Source organism: Misgurnus anguillicaudatus, unplaced genomic scaffold (assembly GCF_027580225.2).
Source record: "Misgurnus anguillicaudatus unplaced genomic scaffold, ASM2758022v2 HiC_scaffold_33, whole genome shotgun sequence".
NCBI lineage: Eukaryota > Metazoa > Chordata > Actinopteri > Cypriniformes > Cobitidae > Misgurnus > Misgurnus anguillicaudatus.
Genome location: NW_027395283.1, coordinates 2641581 through 2659184, shown reverse-complemented (window position 1 = coordinate 2659184; position 17604 = coordinate 2641581). Strand labels below are relative to the sequence as shown.

General features: G+C 38.4%; 1 protein-coding gene and 1 pseudogene across 1 annotated transcript in view; both read right to left on the bottom strand.

Moving 5' to 3' along the window:
- The window catches only part of LOC129437125 (uncharacterized), a 96804-nt gene that overhangs the window by 43732 nt on the left and 35468 nt on the right, over positions 1-17604 (bottom strand). The window lies entirely within an intron of this gene.
- Positions 10112-17113, bottom strand: LOC129437122 (uncharacterized; annotated as a pseudogene).

Below are 17604 nucleotides of genomic sequence, written 5' to 3'. Positions count from 1 at the left end.
ATTGATAATTGTAAAAGAAAGATGTTTAACCTATTGCACGAGTCCGCAACGCACATTCACAATGCACCTGTTGCAGCGGTGTTTATCGTCTCCGCCAGCAGCAGGACCTTCAGCGCATCAGGAAAAATGGAGAACTAGATTAAAACCTTAAATACTGCGAATAATCTTTAAAAGACTTCTTCCTGTAACGTTAACGGTTGAGAATAGACTTTTTTCTTAGTTTAACTGTTTGATACACGAATAGCCATGTTCTATGGTAAAGCTTTAAATTTTATTTGATGCATAGCGAATGTGTAAGATAAGGCAACCTGCATGTTTATTTTGTTTTGTCGCTAAAGGGGTCTGCCAAGTTGGCAACACTGACAAGAATATCTGGACCATGGCCAATCAACGGGAGGGGTCCACCCTTCACTATCTCTGATTGGTTTATACCAGGACATGGACCTAATGTGTGTCTGTTGTTGAACCACAGGAAAACTTTGAGTCATGGAGACTCATGCGCTGTAGTCTGTTCATGAATGTGCTCTGAACAACCAAGGAAGAAACAAATTGTTGAATAAAACCATTCGTTTTGTTTTCATTGCGCACAAAAGTGTTCTCGTCGCTTCATAATATTATTATTGAATGACTGATGGACGTTTTTGGCAATGTCTTTCATTGGGGAAAGGAATTGTGAAATTAACTTAATTCAATGGGACAAACTGAAGCCTTCCTCCTAGCAATTTTTGGTTCCAAGAAGAGATACCCTAACGTTCCCAGCTGGTTCCCCTGGAAAGACGTTTTCTTAACGTCAATAGAATGTTCCTTCTAAGTTTAGGGAACGTCCACATAACCTTGTGCGAACATTGTGCTAACTATCTGCTAACGTTGCCTCAACGTTCTGATAACATTCCCTTAAACTCTATATCATGATATTCCTGAATGTAAATAATCACTCTCTCATATATCAAAAATCAGGGGTGGTGGTGGCGCAGTGGATAAGACACTTGCCTTTGGTGTGAGAGACCCGGGTTCGAAACCACAGCACTCCATTGTGTCCCTGAGCAAGACACTAACCCCTAGTTGCCCCAGAGGCGTGCGATCTCTGACATAGTAATTGTAAGTCTCTTTTGGATAAAAGCGTCAGCTAAATGAATAAATGTAAATGTAATTTTGTGGTGAACTATATGCCTGTTCCTCAATAAGTATTAAAGATATCCTAAACTCCTTTAAAATTTTAGTACTTACATTTTTGGATCTTTTGATTAGTATGTATGTTTGTGACTGAAAATCCAAAACAGGTGCTCACATCACAGTTAATTTTTTTTTAAATAATTCAACAATAATTAAGGAGACATACCTGATGGAATAAAATCGTGATCTTCATCAGTGCAATCTTCCTCTTCTGTGGGTTCAGTTTTAATTTCTGTGGGTTCAGTTTTGATTTCTTTGGGTTCAGTTTTGATGTCTGTGGGTTCAGTTTTAATCTTCATCATGAGGTTCGTGCAGTCGATGAGTTTAATTGAACACATCTTCAGTTTGGTCTGCAGGATCTGCTGCTGTTCTCCAGCGTTACAGACAGAATCCAGAGACTCTGTGGAGGTTTGATCCTCCTGTAAGCTCTGTTTACTGTCACACACTGTAGTGTCATGAGTGTCTGTGAGCTTTGACTCAGTATAACAGAGTAAAGTCAGACTGAGATCGGAGTCTTGTGTGTGTCTGGATTTCTCTTCAGAGAGTTTAGAGTCCAGCAGTGTCTGTGGTGTGCGGCTCTGATCTCTGCTCATCCACACTGAATCCAGACTCACATCATCAGTCACATACACTGAAGATTCACAACAATCCACATCCTGACAACACAAAACACACAGACAGTAAGATTAGAAATTATTTGATGTTGTCAGATTCAGGTAAATGATGTTTAAGCTGTACAAACCTCTCGTTTCATTGCTAAATCTCCTCTTGACCTCAGCTTTGTCTCCAGTAACGCCACCTCTTGCAAGAGAGAAAAACACTGATGCTGAGTCCCAATTTGCCTACTTATACTACGACCTAAAAGTATGTACTGTTTTTGTGAGGAAAATGTACGTACTTTTGAGTGTGTAGCAAAAGAGTATGCACGTTCTGGGACGTACTTCGATGACGTCATGCAACGTGAACGACAACGTGGTTGCCTAGTTACGCACACCAAACGCAGGTCGTTTGGGCGGCTGGTTATGATGTTCATGTGCAACAATGTGTGTAACGAAAGCTACTTATTTTCAAAGTCAAAATAGTTAAAGTTTATAGTATAACTATTGTTTAACGTATTTTATGCTTATTTTATACTTATGTATGCAAATCAAAAATACCGCGATGAAAATGAACCATGCTTTTACTATAGTAAAAGTGTAGTAACCATATTTCTTAATAAAGTTAACATTTGTACAGCCACAGTATTACTACAAATAAGTCAGTGTGGTTAAACTATGGTTAGTGTAGTAAAAGGTGTTTATTTTCATAAGGGTTTATAGTAAGGTATAAATCTAAGACAGAAACATAAAAAGAAATACATAAAAAAGACACATGCATGACACAGTACTACAGCCATGGTACTTTATTTTCACAACATCAACCGAATATTACGAGACAATGAAAGATAACTTTAATTAGGGTTAAACATTTGAATTCTTACACTTAAAAGATGAGGGCGAATCTCCGCTGATGCGTCTGGCTGCCATGTTTACATCACCACAAAGCTCCTCCCTCCCGCACGCAATGGGTTGTGGGCAATATTAGCCGTTAGAAGCCGTTTCTCAATGTCAAGGAAGGATCCTCGGAAGCTAGAATTTCGAGGATGCTACGTCATCGACGTCCGTCGAAGGACTGTTCCAATGTCGAGGATCCTTGAAATTTCAGCCAAGGACTGAGTCCTTCGTTCGAGAAATATCCCATATACAGGAAAGGATGCAAATTTGTATCCTTCGCGCTCTTCACGCGCTGAAATCACCCACAATCCTATGCGCGCAGCACCGAAAGCACACCTTTCAATCACGCAATGACGTAATGACGTGCACTTGCTAGCCTGTTCCATTTAACGTGTTCTCCGAATGCTTAAAAGGAGCCTCGCTTAGCCTCTAAAGGAAGTGACTTGTAAGGACTAGTCCTGCCAAGGAAGTATCCTTGACATTGAGAAACGGCTACAGTGTGGATCGATCTGCACTTCGAAATGTAACCGGAAAGAGTAGACCATCCGGGTATCTTTGGGATACTCATTTCAACATACTACGATTTGGGACGTACTAATTCTAGTTTCGAATACTATTTAGGACGGATAGTATGCGAATTGGGACGCAGCATGAGGATACACAAACACATCACACGCGCGCTCTTTCTTTCTTTCTTTAGTGAGTTTATTTGTGGACTAAAGAGCTGCAGCGCCTCCTGCTGTACTGGAGACAGAAGACGATCACTGCTTTACAAGTGAGTATATGAGGAGGCTGCAGATCTGGAGGCAGATTTACGGCTCTGTTGTTTTGTGGTGTGTCAGTACTCAGTAGGGTTGTACAGTGTGTGAGAGTCAGGGTTCTAAATTAACTTTTTTGACCACCAGCCAAAGTGGCTGGTAACTTTCTGAAGTTACCAGCCAATCAGCATTTCCACTAGCCAAATTTTTTCCGGTAAAAATAAGAGAAATTATGAGTGCCACTGAATGCAACAATGATTCGTTTTTTCCTTCGCGTGCATGCAACAATCCTGACAAAACATGACAACATTTTTGTGATGAAACATAAGCTTTCTTCATTTCTCTGTTGATAGACATAAAGCTTTACTGGGGCACAGGCCCCACATTTTTTGCTGACTTTTTTTGAAAGCCTGCTGTGTGCAAGAAGTGTGCAACAGTTCTATAATGTCCTTTGCTTAACCCACTATTCTACAGTGCAACAGGTACTGCAAAAGATAAATATGTATTTAAAAATATTTAAGTATAATCTTCATCATACCTAACATTATTATCATGTTTGGAGGCATTAATGGCATAAAATGTTTGGTAATAATGACAGCAGAGAAATATTTTCTACATTATACAATGATAGCAATGATTAATAACTTATTTTTACAGTCATTTTATGACTGCTATACTAAATAATCTCAGTCATAGTTACTGTTAACTGTTATGTAAGTTAGTGTCCTAGAGTTAAATATTAGTAAACTAAATATTAATTTAATATCTGTAAATACAGAACAGTATAACACATACATCTGTTGATTTTCTCAGCAACATTGCAATTCAAAAGACTTGACAAAAGGTTTTCCTGAGATTTTTCCTCTAATATTTGAGAACTGACTGAATGTGGATGTAGTTTGTCTTACCTCCCTTAAACTCATCATCTCTCCTTTCTGCTTCCTTTTCCCTGCTTTGCACAAAACATTTCTGATGTCCATCTACAGAAGCCAATAATGATCGAGTCAAAATAATATTATCATTATTATTTAAAAAACGTACTTCTCGTCTTGTTTTCATAATTACTCATTTGCGTGGCGTCCCCTTTGGATGCAGTTGCGCGCGCGGATGAACGCAAAGACGCGCGTGGACATGGATACATGCGTGCACGCGTCAGTGCGACGCTTCGTCGCTTTACAAGCGTAAATTGGGTAAATACATTGCATATAGATCTGAATACACTAGTTAACTGATAAAATTTAAACTTGAGATTTACACCTGGGCAAAAAAGATTTACACTGGGGCACGTGCCTCAGTAAAGGGGTGTGGCGACACCGCTGTCTTTTAGGCCATGTTTACATTAGAGCATTTGCGTTTTAAAACGGCATTTTAAAATGAAAACGATCCTCGTTTATACTGGCATTTTTAAAAGAATCTTCATCCACACTATACACCACCATAAACGCATGAAACATGACCAATCACGTAACTGGGCATGCGCATATAAGTGTAAAATAACTTATTACTCTAATAATAGCTTACCTTTGCACGTTTACGCAGCCTAGGGGTGTGCGATATTGACAAAAAGTCATACAGGGGTCCTTTGCTGGCAACTATAACAGACACTATTTTTGAACCTATAAAAATGTGTTTGGGAAAGTCTTATACTGTTCTATTTTCCCCCTACAACATATTAATATGATTAATAGGTTAATTTTGATTTTATAACTAAACAGAAAGGTCTTTATGATTTAAAAAAAAAGCATTCAAGTGAACAGTACTAAACAGTAGCGAACTTGAATCAAAAATAAATTTAAGCAAATGCAAACTTTAATCAAACATAGTAAGAGGTAGTAAGTATTGCTTTAGCCTACCAGAAATGCTTATTGCATTAATTTTTAAAAGTGTGCGAGGTCCGTGCACGTCCTCCGCTAGCAACACACAAATAGCTTAAAGCGCAAGCGCCTAAACGAGCATTATATTAATGACGTTGAGTTTATTGTTTTTATTAATTTATATTCACAAAACTTATCAACAAAACATCGATTAAAATTAAGAGACAAATTATCTGAAACGAAATTCATTTTAAAGTAGCAAACAAAACTTACATTAAACTGGAAAATAATGTCTGACCCATTACATTTCTCCCTTCATATTGGCCTTTACAACGCCTATATTGCGTTTAAAATTACAGTCTATCTTTCGTAAGCTAACTTAATTTAAACAAAACATAAACACACTTATACTGTTCTAGCTCCCCCTACAACATATTAATATGATTAATAGGTTAATTTTGATTTTATAACTAAACAGAAAGGTCTTTATGATTTAAAAAGAAAGCATTCTAAACAGTAGCGAACTTGAAACAAAAATAAATTTCAGCAAATGCAAACTTCAATCAAACATATAGTAAGAAGTGAAGTATTGCTTTAGCCTACCAGAAATGCTTATTGCATTAATTTTTAAAAGTGTGCGAGGTCCGTGCACGTCCTCCGCTAGCAACACACAAATAGCTAAAAGCCAAGCGCCTAAACGAGCATTATATTAATGACGTTGAGTTTATTGTTTTTATTAATTTATATTCACAAAACTTATCAACAAAACATCGATTAAAATTAAGAGACCAATTATCTGAAACGAAATTCATTTTAAAGTAGCAAACAAAACTTACATTAAACTGGAAAATAATGTCTGACCCATTACAATTCTCCCTTCATATTGCCTTTTGCAACGCCTATATGGCGTATAAAATTACAGTATATCTTTCGTAAGCTAACTAAATTTAAACAAAACATAAACACATTAAACCCAACAATACTCAAACATTAATATAAAACAGACATTATCTATAAGGATACATGTTAAAACAATCCGATATAGCGTTTATAATAGCTGGTTGGTAGATGTTTACTATTTTTGGCAAAACCTCCGTTGCAAACCAACATTTACATCAATAAAATAATTTTTACTTTGAAAATGATGCGCTGTCACGTTAATATCAGCTGTTCGTTTACATAAGACTCCGTCTACGTTCATTTACACTCAGAGCAACGTCTGAGTTCTCAAACTAAAACAGGGTCTTCAGCGTTTGCGAACGAATCCGTTTATGAGGGTCGAAAACGGTGATGTAGTGTAGATGAAAGGCGTAAACGTAGCAAAAGTAACGCGTTTTAAAGCATAAACACATTAATGTAAACATAGCCTCTATCCTCCCTGCTCTGCCCGTTCGTTCTTCTTCCGTTTGTTTTCTGGTGGACGCACTCCGTTCGTTTCCATGGTTTCTCGCGCTGGTTTCGCTGCAAACTGCGCGCAGCCAATGGGCGTATGAAACATTATCACGTAGCATTACGGCACAGTGTTTATGGGAAATGTAGGAAGTACTGCCAGAGGGATAAATGACCGAGAACAGAGCTTTATGTATCATGCTTGCAATGCCTCATGCATTACCGGCCAAAGTGGCTGGCTAGTAAGTTTTTATTAATACCCGCCAAAATGAATTTTAACCCGCATTTGGCGGGTTGGCGGGTGTTAATTTAGAACCCTGGTGAGAGTGTACACGAAATAAGATAAACAGTGTAATGATCTGCACCAAATATTAATATATATATATATATATATATATATATATATATATATAGATATTCACTGTTCAAACACTGCATAGAGGAGACAATTAAACTGCAATGGAATTTAGTGAACTGAACAATTAATAACACACATTTTGATCCACTGTACCTCCCTTACGAAAATTAACCATGGTTTTATTGTGGTAAAAGTGTAACCATGTTTTTTGTGTAGTGATTACTATCAGCAAAACCATGGTTTTACTATAGCCAAGGTTTAAATATATTTTAAATTGTGTTTTACTAAAAAAAAAAACATGGTTAATTTTCATAAGGGTTAGCTATATTCATCATTATAGGTTTTCATAATTATATTTAAAATTACTGTCACCTCCGTGTATCTCTGTATACATGCATACATGGAGAGAGAGGTGACAGTAATTTAAAATATGAAAATCTATTAATATAATTCAAGTGTTACTACATCCTTCTAAAGGAATTACTGGTTGGGTAACTATGATCATTCCTTTAGAATATTGATTTCAATTATGAGTAATTACTTTAGAAGGATGTAGTAACACTTGAGTCATTACTAGTAAGTTACCATGATTATCACTTTAGAATATTACAGTGATTTAATTATAAAATTATTATTTAAAAAAACATGTTTGGCAGACTGCATAATGCACTGTTTAATATTCCTGTAATAACCACCTTCGAGAGGTACCCAATTAATGCCCAGAGACCAGGAGGACAGTAAACAGCAGTGTCACAATGTCTGGCAACCCTACATGCAGCCCTAATTTTAAGTTACATTATGGAGCCAGAGAAAACTAAAATTATATAATAATAATAATTATCTTGTAAATGCTTATGTGATGCTAACATGATGTTTTGTAACACTAAAGTCTTTGGTAGCCACAAGTTTTGTTAAAATATCTGTTGGAAACCAGATGTTTGTTTTCTTACAAACTTTATTGAGTTAAAATATGGTGAGGTTAAAATCTCTTACTCTCTAGCTGTGTCTGAAACCCTCCCTATCCACTATGTAGTGCACTATATTGGGTGTTGGCCATTTTGTAGTGGGGCCAAAACCTGAGTGAACAACTTCATCCCATACATTCGTTCACTACTTTTTACCCACAATGCACTCTAATTTTGAGGGTACATTCGATGTACACTCGCTCACTCACTGTTTTCCATGCTGCAACAGGAGACGAACGCGTAACTGGAATCAGCTAAAAGACACTGACAGTAAACACCAAAAATTGATGTTTATACACTTTTGTTAGTTCTTGTTGTCAGTTATTTTCCACTTTTTAAAAATAAACAAAATAAATGTGATATCTTTTATTTAAAAAATAATACTTTTAATAAAAACAGTAACTGTAACAACAGTAATTAAAGTTGTTTTGTTATCTTTATTATCAACTAATACAATAAACATGACAAAGTAAGTAACAGTAAGAAATTAGACTTTAGTGTTTTACAGTACAATCAATAAAGCCACACAGGTGTAAGGGTTCATGACGAATCTCTCAGCTCTACGACGCATGGTAATTACATCAGTGTCCGAAACCGTTCAATTATTTTCATTTGCTTCTTCTACAGATAGTATGCGATGTGGCCGGTTGGTCTTCATCGCTCACCTTCGCCAGATTTTATTATTTAGACTTAAACCCGTCTTTAGGGTCCCAGGTTCTTTTGCCTATAAGAAGGCATCCCATTCATACGCAGCTCTGCGTCTCCATGCCATACTCCCTGCATCCCTGTAGGCACTTGCTTCGGCACTTGATAGCGAGCCCGTATTTATGGGATGCCTTCTTATACGCCTAGTCCGCACAGCATCCAGCCTATATCCAATCATCAAATTATTGATTGTGTGTTACACATGCTTCAAATCAGTCACGCCGAGGCATTCCAGAAAAAGTGTTGATATGGCGATGCAGTGTCTCGTTCCCTTCTTAGGGAACCAGGGTTACATACTTAACCTGAGACATTTACTAACCTAGCATGTAGTGTACAGAAACATTTCACTCTTGAACATTCCTCAAAATATCTTCCTTCATGTTCATCTGAACAAATAAAGTTTGTTACAGGTTTGTAATAACATGAGAGTAAATAATGACAGAATTTTCTTTTTTGCATTAACTATCCCTTTAAGGACATCATAACCTAAAATAAAACTCTAGTAAGCTTGGAAATATGAGACATTTAAGTCATTTTTGTCCTCCATAATACAGTAATGTGAGATCAATCTAAAAAACCAGAACGGCACTGTTTAATTTTTTATTTTTACTTTTTCTATTTGTAAAGGTCACTGGTGCTTTACAAAGTTTGACTGTGGATTAAAGGGATAGTTCGACCAAAAATGATATTAAACCCATGATTAACTCACCCCCAAGCTGTCCGAGCTGCATATGTCCATCGTTTTTCAGACAAACACATTTTCGGATATTTTAGAAAATGTTTTAGATCTTTCAGTTGATTAAATGTAATGTTACGGGGCCCACGACCTTCAAGTCCAAAAAAGTGCCTCCATCCTTCACAAAATAAAACCAAACGGCTCCAGGATGATAAACAAAGGTCGTCTGAGGGTAATCCGCACGGTGTTGTTGTAGAAATATCCATATTAAAAATTTATTAACGTAAATAACCTTCCGGTAGCGCCGCCATCTTAGACTCCTCTGTATTCAGGAGAAAGTATTAGCTTAGTGTACGCACTTTTCTTAGTGACGTATGACAAATTCGGAAGGTGGGGGCACAGAGCAGCAGCAGAGTAACCTCCGAAGGCTGCGTAAGCTCTCATCCTGAATGCGGACGCGACTAAGATGGCGGCGCTACCGGAAAGTAGTTATTTACGTTAATAAAGTTTTAAATATGGATATTTCTACAACAACACCGCACGGATTACCCTCAGAAGACCTTTGTTTATCATCCTGGAGCCGTTTGGATTTATTTTGTGAAGGATGAACACACTTTCTTTGGACTTGAAGGTCGTGGACCCCGTAACATTACATTTAATCAACTGAAAGATCTAAAATATTTTCTTAAATATCCGAAAATGTGTTTGTCTGAAAACCGATGGACATATGCAACTCGGACAGCTTGGGGGTGAGTAAATCATGGGTTTAATATCATTTTTGGCCAAACTATCCTTTTAACTCTTCCCACAAACATTACAGTGTTAAGGTTTCTTTCCTGTATGAACTCTTTGATGGGATTTTAAGGAACCTGACTGAGCAAACGTCTTGTCACACTGAGAGCATTTGTAAGGTTTTTCACCTGTATGAAGTCTCTGGTGCTTAAGTAAGTTTGACCCTTGACTAAAACTCTTCCCACAGACACTACAGTGATAAGGTTTCTCTCCAGTGTGAACTCTTTCATGAACTATTATTTGGGATGAATGATAGAAGCTCTTTCCACAGTGAGCGCAGATGTAAGGTTTCTCTCCAGTATGAAGTCTCTGATGGATTTTTAAGGCAGATGAATAAGTATACGTCTTGTCACACTGAGAGCATTTGAAAGGTTTTTCACCTGTATGAAGTCTCTGGTGAATAAGTAAATTAGGCCGATGACTAAAACTCTTCCCACAGACACTACAGTCATGAGGTTTCTCTCCAGTATGAACTCTTTGATGGGTTTTTAAGTGACCTGACTGAGCAAACGTCATGTCACACTGAGAGCATTTGTAAGGTTTTTCACCTGTATGAATTCTTATGTGATTTATTAAGTTAACCTGTTGATTAAAACTCTTCTCACAGACAATACAGTGATAAGGTTTCTCTACAGTATGAACTCTCTGATGGACTTTGAAGTGACCTGAACAAGAAAACGTCTTGTCACACTGAGAGCATTTGAAAGGTTTTTCTCCTGTATGAAGTCTCTGATGAATTTTAAGATTTTGTTTGGTTTTGAAGTATTTTCCACATTCAGTGCAGTTGAAAGGCTTTTCATCACTGTGTGTCCTCATGTGAACATTTAGTTTATAGGAAGAGGCACAAATCCTCCCACAGTGCTCACAGTGAAACTTCTTCTTCTCTCTGTGGTCTTCTGAATGAAGTTTCTTCTCTTGTAAGGTAGTAAAGCTGATCTCAGATCTGGTGAAGAGTTTCTGTTCTGTGTGTTTTCTCTCATGTCTCTCTAAATGTCTCTGTGAGCTGAATGTCTTTTCACAGGTGATGCAGGAAAGAGTTTGTGCTGTCAGTCGCTCTTTTGATGTTGAGGACGTTATTTCTATATCCAAACATGAATCACTCTTCACATCTGAAAGAAACATGAAACAATTCTTAACTCTTATTTACACAAACAAGAATGAAGAAGTAAGATTCTGTATCTTTTCCTAGATTCACACATATAGACAGAAGACAGGTGTCAGTCCTGTTAATACAGCTGGGTCATTGCACATCAAATAACCCAAATTTGTAATCATATGCAGAAAAAAAAGTAATTTAGGGATCTAGAGTGCAACCAGCTGTTCAAGGGACAAAAAGTCTCCGCAACTCTGAAAGAGTCCTTTTGGTTCAACAACAGACACACATACATTGTGGTCTAAAACAATCAGTGATAGTGAAGGGCGGACACCTCCCTTCCTCTCCCTCACAAATATGAGCAGCTGTTGTGGACAAATGTGAAGCGAATGCCGCGAGAGAGCGCCAAATTGTGCGAAATTGTGCAAGAGGAAGCGCCAAAATTAGGGATCGACTGATATGGATTTTTTTGTGCCAAATGCCGATTTTTTTCATCAGCCTTAGCCGATGACTAATACAGGCTGCCGATTTTCTTAAAGTAGAACAAGGAAAAGTGTTCATCACTCGTTTTATTTTATTTGGACGCACAAACTTTCTTAGCTTTAGTTGGACGCACATATAGAGCAACATGTTTACATTTTCAAAGTGTATGGCAATATTTCAGCTAAGTCAAACAGTTAAAAGATGCTTTGAAAGTTTAAAAGCTTCCAGAACTCTGCTAGTTGGGGAGAGGCAGTAAATCGGCTGCACATGAACTGCAGCATCTCCAACAACACAGAGCTGTCTGTGAATAAATAATGTAAATAATGCCGGGAAAAAACTATTGGCAAACGCAGCGGCCGCGTATTGGCCGATGCCGATACATGTAAAACCTTCAAAAATAAGCCCTATATATTGGCCGGGCAATATATTGATCCCTAGTAGAGATGTCCCGACACGATTTTTAAACATCGATTTTTAAACACCGATTTAAAAGCTAAACATCCTATCTAGTCAAACCGCATAACGACATTGCTACAAATCAGTATGGGATTAAAATCTACGAATATCAATAGGCTTAGGCTACGTTACCTTGTTTCAGCGAAGCTTGGTTAAACAGCAGTGGTCAGATGTTTTCGGTTCAGATGCTGAATGTAATGTAATGATAGGAATGTAATAATCCCAAACTTTAGACGTTCTCTGCAGTTTATGGACATCTCCGCCATCGCGGCAACTAAATTCAAAATGTATCACGCACTATGGTGTGCTTCCTGAACAACCGTCCGTGTTAATCAGATCCCACCCCTAGTAAGAATCCAACTACTAACATGGCCAAGACCAAAGAGCTGTCGAAAGACACTAGAGACAAAATTGTACACCTAAACAAGGCTGGAAAGGGCTACGGGGTGCTTGCCAAGCAGCTTGGTGAAAAAAGGTCCACTGTTGGAGCAATCATTAGAGAATGGAAGAAAGCTGAACATGACTGTCAATCTCCCTCGGACTGGGGCCCCATCCAAGATCTCACCTCGTGGGTTCTTAATGATCCTAAGAAAGGTGAGAAATCAGTCCAGAACTACACGGGAGGAGCTGGTCAATGACCTGAAAAGAGCTGGGACCACTGTTTCCAAGGTCACTGTTGGTAATACACTAAGACATCATGGTTTGAAATCATGCATGGCACAGAAGGTTCCCCTGCTTAAACCAGCACATGTCCAGGCCCGTCTTAAGTTTGCCAATGTCCATTTGGATGATCCAGAGGAGTCAAGGGAAAAAGTAGGGCTGTGTAAAAAATCGGCTGCGATTCTCATGCGTGTTTCATCAGTAAAGCCAGTTCCATGATTAGTATTAAATCACCATCATCTGATTTAAGATGGAGCGGCATTTATTACACAGACCCATAGTTCACATAGAAGCTAGGCAAAATCAGGTTCATAATCGAGGAAAATCGACTCTGATAATCTATGCGATTTTGCCTAGCTTTTTGTGAACTATGGGTCTTTGAGGCTGTTTACACTTGGCATTAACATGCGTTTTCATCGATCAGATCACAAGTGGACGACGTTAATGCCAGGTGTAAACGGTGTTCAAAACGTTTTGAGCTCGTCCACTTTCGACCACTTTCAACCACATCCAGAGGTGGTCAAAACCACTTTCGATCGGATCACTTTGGAGTTGCGGAACGTACATATGGTTGAATGCGTTCGAAAAGCCACACGCGACCGCCTTCTCTCCGCCCATTTATCTAATCTGAGGTATTAAACGCAAGTTATACGTCTTTTTTTACTTCTGGCGTGAACATTCGGTGAACAGCGCTATTTTTAGCCTTTCATTAATAAAACTAAAGCGGCTGATCTCCGTAGTGTTGTTTTGAAAGCAAGTGAAAGTTGCGCGATCCTATTTCATCAATTGCGCTGAAAATTCAGACAAAGCTCTAACATATACACGTAAAAAACACTGTGCAGCATGTTTACTTGCTAAACAAGCAGTGGACTTTGACATAATATTAGTTTGCGTCCATATAAACTCATAATTACTCCCGCTCGGGTTTGAATGACAGCAGAGAGACTCGCCCACCGTCTCGACAGACAACCCCCTCACAGTATTCAGCACAGAAGCGGTCGAAAGTGGACAAAAGAGACGGATTTAAATACCAGGTGTAAACGTAATGTGTCTCTCTCGTCCACTTGTGATCCGATCGATGAAAACACATCTTAATACCAAGTGTAAACAGCCCCTTTGTAGTGAATAGGGATGGGACGATTACCGGTTTCACGATTAACCATGATAAAATGTCCTGATGGTTAGTATTATCATTTAAAATGTAATTATCATTACAACCGTGTTTGATTACCGTGATTTTGAAAACTCCCGGTAAATCCTTTCCAGTCAGAATCAGCTTGACGCACGCGCGCGTGCAACATTGGTTTTTGCACAAGAAGGCGTGGCGGAAGGCAGTAACAGGTGCACTGTGTTTTAATGCGTTGCTTATGTGTGCATTTGATGTTCTTATTTAAGGTACTGTTCATTAAAACAGGTTCATATATCTCAGGGCTCCATGTTAATGTTCATTTAATGCAGGGGTGTCCAATACAACCAGTCGATCGCAAATGCAATGCCGGCAGATCGCACATAAGTTAATAACTGTGTATGCTGCTCCACGCCTCCACACCATTTAGTTAAAACAAAGTGCCAAATTGGCATTATGGTCTTAGAAACAAGTCTTTTTGAGTTGCTGCGCATTTATTCTCAAGTGTGTTTTTATCAATCTTATGCCTGCCTGCTGCAGCTGAGTCGTCTAACTTCCGAAATTTGGATGCACATTCTTGTATGTGCGCGCGACCGACCGACCGACCGACCGAGAGAGAGAGAGAGAGAGAGAGAGAGAGAGAGAGAGAGAGAGAGAGAGAGAGAGAGAGAGAGAGAGAGAGAGAGAGAGAGAGAGAGAGAGAGAGAGAGAGAGAGAGAGAGAGAGAGAGAGAGAGAGAGAGAGAGAGAGAGAGAGAGAGAGAGAGAGAGAGATGCATCTGATAATGTTGTAATTTTCTAGTTTATTTCATCAAAACCGCATCTCTGCTATTCCGCTATAAGGAGTACTCGGCGTGTACTCAATGATATTTTTTTAACTCCTCAAAAAGAATGGAGTAATGGTGACAGCCCTAAATTCAACGTAGAAATAGTCCTCCTAACACACATTTAAAGTGTTATTAAAAGATGTTTTTTAGCAGGTAGTTCTTGTCGGTTTTATCATTTTGAAAGTAGATTGTGACACAAAAAAGGCTGGACACCCCTGATTTAATGTTTATGCTTAAAAAAGTGCATATAGCTGCTAATTGTATTTGTTGTTTGCTGATTTTCAAAAATAAAACTTGTTAAAATGTTTTCAGTGTGTGTATCAGTTCTTTTTGAACATTTCCATCTCAATTTAAGGAAACCATGATAATACTGATAACCGTAATAACTTTGGTCACTATAATCATGATATGAAATTTGCTAACCGTCCCATCCCTAGTAGTAAATGTGGCTCCATCTGAAAGCAGCTGATGGCGACTTAATACCAATCAAGGAAACAGCTTTACTGATGAAACACGCATGAGAATCGCAGCCAATTTTTTTGCACAGCCCTTGGAGAAAGTCTTGTCGTCAGATGAGACCAAAATAGAACTTTTTGGTCATAATTCCACTAATCATGTTTGTAGGAAGAAGAAGAATGAGTACCATCCCAAGAACACCATCCCTACTGTGAAGCATGGGGGTGGTAGCATCATGCTTTGGGGGTGTTTTCTGCACATGGGACAGGGTGCCTGCACTGTATTAAGGAGAGGATGACCGGGGCCATGTATTGCGAGATTTTGGGGAACAACCTCCTTCCCTCAGTTAGAGCATTGAAGATGGGTCGAGGCTGGGTCTTCCAAGATGACAATAACCCAAAGCACACAGCCAGGATAACTAAGGAGTGGCTCTGTAAGAAGCATATCAAGGTTCGTGCGTGGCCTAGCCAGTCTCAAGACCTAACCAATAGAGAATCTTTGGAGGGAGCTCAAACTCCGTGTTTCTCAGCGACAGGCCAGAAACCTGGCCGATCTAGAGGAGTGGGTCAAAATCCCTATTGCAGTGTGTGCAAACCTTGTGAAAAACTACAGGAAACATTTGACCTCTGTATTTGGAAACAAAGGCTACTGTACCAAATATTAACATAGACTTTCTCAGGTGTTCGAATACTTACTTGCAGCTGTATCATACAAATACATAGTTTTAAAAATCATACAATGTAATTTCTGGATTTTTTTAGATTATGTCTCTCACAGTGGACATGCACCTACGATGACAATTTCAGACCCCTCCATGATTTCTAAGTGGGAGAACTTGCAAAATAGCAGGGTGTTCAAATACTTATTTTCCTCACTGTATAACTTTTTTCTTTGATTTCTAATCTTAAAAATATCATAACTTTCTCAATACTCAATGGATTTTTACAATCCATGTATCTTTGTAAAAGCAAATGTCTGCTCGGTCTAGTCATGTGATCAATTTTGAGCTTTAGGGTTTTTGAAAATTATGTCATCTTACATTTTTGCTATAAGCCAGAGAAATGACAAGGCGGCAGCCTCACATAATACAAAGTCAATACACACGGATGGATTATTTTCCTCCCGGTGTGCGTGGTTTTCAGATTATGACGCATATTGCGCTAAGTATTAAAGATCATAGATCATAGACTCCTTTAAAATTTTTGTACTCATTTTTTGGTCTTTTGATTAGCGAGTTTGTGACTGAAAACCCAAAACAGGTGCTTACATAGTTAAAAAAAAATGTTAAAATTCCAACAATAATTGAGGAGACATACCTGATGTAATTAAATCATCATCTTCCTCAGTGCGCTCTTCCTCTTCTGTGTGTTCAGTTTTGGTTTCTGTGGGTTCAGTTTTAATTTCTGTGGGTTCAGTTTTGATTTCTGTTGGTTCGTTTTTGATTTCTGTGGGTTCGGTTTTGATTTCTGTGGGTTCGGTTTTGATTTCTGTGGGTTCGGTTTTGATTTCTGTGGGTTCAGTTTTAATCTTCATCATGAGGTTTGTGCAGTCGATGAATTTAACTGAACACATCTTCAGTTTGGTCTGCAGGATCTGCTGCTGTTCTCCAGCGTTACAGACAGAATCCAGAGACTCTGTGGAGGTTTGATCCTCCTGTAAGCTCTGTTTACTGTCACACACTGTAGTGTCATGAGTGTCTGTGAGCTTTGACTCAGTATAGCAGAGTAAAGTCAGACTGAGATCAGAGTCCTGTGTGTGTCTGGATTTCTCTTCAGAGAGTTTAGAGTCCAGCAGTGTCTGTGGTGTGCGGCTCTGATCTCTGCTCATCCACACTGAATCCAGACTCCCATCATCAGTCACATACACTGAAGATTCACAACAATCCACATCCTGAAAACACAACATAAACAGACAGTAAGATTATCAGTGTTGGGCAAGTTACTACCAAAGTGTAATAAATTTTATATTACAAATTACTGTCATTTGAAAGTGATTAGTTATATTACAATATTACTGTCTCTGAACTGTAATGAGTTACACTACTTTTGCGTTACTTTTGAGTAACTTTCATCAAAATAACAGAAGTATGACTAGGCATTATAAAATGTTAAAATGTAGTTTATTGCTGCTTATAAATCTAGAAGTTATGTGTTGGCCCTCGAGCTTTGAATAGGCACAGTGAAGACTTATGGCAAAATACAATAACAATCACTGTCAGAATCATAAACATTGACAATTGATCTGGTAAAAGTCTGGTAAATTATGGTAAACATACCAAACACAATAGAGCTAGAGCACACTACAATGCAACCTAATAGCCTAATAACATGGCAAGACACACAACCTCTTTTCGTTTCTATTCTTAAATGCACTTGTAATTT